Here is a 1,865-nt window from a genome sequence, read left to right on the forward strand (position 1 = left end):
AACTTTCCTTCCAAGGAGTAAACGTCTTTTAATTTCATGACTGCAGTCACCATCTGCAGTGATTTTGGAGTCCCCCCAAAAATAAAGTCTGACACTGTTTCCACTGTCTCCCCATCTATTTCCCATGAGGTGATGGGACCAGATGCCATGATCTTAGTTTTCTGAATGTTGAGCTTTAAGCCAACTTTTTCACTCTCCTCTTTCACTTTCATCAAGAGGCTTTTTAGTTCCTCTTCACTTTCTGCCATAAGGGTGGTGTCATCTGCATATCTGAGGTTATTAATATTTCTCCTGGCCATCTTGATTCCACACTCTAAATGGTAATGACCCTTAAACATTTTTTTCCAGGCACAATGTCACTTCCATTCTCCAGACTTCACTAATTAGCATCTCCACTTAGGGGTAGCGAATGTCTCAAAAGTCATGACTTCAGATTTTTTTAGACACAAAACTCACACACACACACCAGCAAAGGAAAAAAAAAAAAAGTTTTCCCTCTACCCATTAATGACAATTCAATTCTTTCGTCTCTTCAGTACAAAACTGTGCAGTTACTACCTTTTATTCTCCTCTCTCTCAAACCCACATCCAACTTATCTGGGGATTCTATTATGTTCTACTTTTAAAATATATCTAAAATCATGCCACTTTTCACTGCCACCACTGCCATGTTCACTCAGTTTACCATCAACTCTTATCTGGATTACTGCAAAAGCCTCTACATGGCTATTCCTATTACTGTTCTTCCTCATTTAGAGTTTGATTTCAACATAGTAGCGGAGTAGTTCTATGAAAACAAACTTACAAATGGATATCCTCTGCTCACAGTAAAAACCAGTGTCCTCACAATTATGTAAATATCTATGTATTGACCTACCAACTGCTTCTCAACTGTCACCTTCTTCTACTATCCATTGGCTTTCATTGATTACCAGAAGATTAAACCTCTTGATATTTTATGTTTGCTGAGGAATAGTGCTGCATAAGAATGTTCTGCTTAGATTCCTCTTCTGATAAATATTTATGTGACTCACTCCCTTACCTCAATTAAGTATTTGTTCAAATATCTATTTTCTCAGTTAGACCTGTCCTTACCAACTTAGTTTCTCACAGTGTTCCTGATCCGTCATTCCCTATCTACTTGTCTTGCTTTATGTCCCCCAATAGTTCCTATCACCACATCACATATTACACAGCTTACTTGTGTATTTATTTCTTGCACATTCCTGTCCATGAGGATGAAAGCTCTATTGGATTAGATATTTTGTTTGTTTGTTTGTTTGTTTGTTTTATTTCTGTATCTTTGTGTCTTCAGTGACTGGGACATGGTAGAAACTTGGCAAATAATATTGTTCAAATTTAAGAAAATATACTTTCTCCATATAGCCCTTTGAGAACAAATAGAATGGGAATATGATCAAGGATTAGATTCCCCTCTAGAACAACTGCATATCTCTTAGCAACAAATGTGTTTATTCATTTAATTTTTTTCCAGAAACATTTACTCTTAGTTTACTGCTCTGTTTATGATTAGGCTATTATGGGAGGCATCATGAGAGATATAGCAAAGAACAAAACTCAGTTGGATTTTGAAAGATTCTTTTCAGTTACAGAGTTTAAAAAAAATTCTAAATGAATATAATGCAAGAAAGGCATAGGAAGAAACACACTGAAAGCAAAAGTGACAAGGTTTTCTATGTGGAGAATGATTTATTAAAATGTGTTAATCATGACAATTATAGAAAAAAGTAATGTTGAATATTTCTCCTTTCTGAGCCTCTGTTCAATCAATCTCTAAATGAAGGGTTATATTTACTCTCCACTTCCTCCCAAGGACAGTCTCTTAGATAATATATTAATTATTA

This window comes from Cervus elaphus, chromosome 1 (genome assembly GCF_910594005.1).
Source record: "Cervus elaphus chromosome 1, mCerEla1.1, whole genome shotgun sequence".
Taxonomy (NCBI): Eukaryota; Metazoa; Chordata; class Mammalia; order Artiodactyla; family Cervidae; genus Cervus; species Cervus elaphus.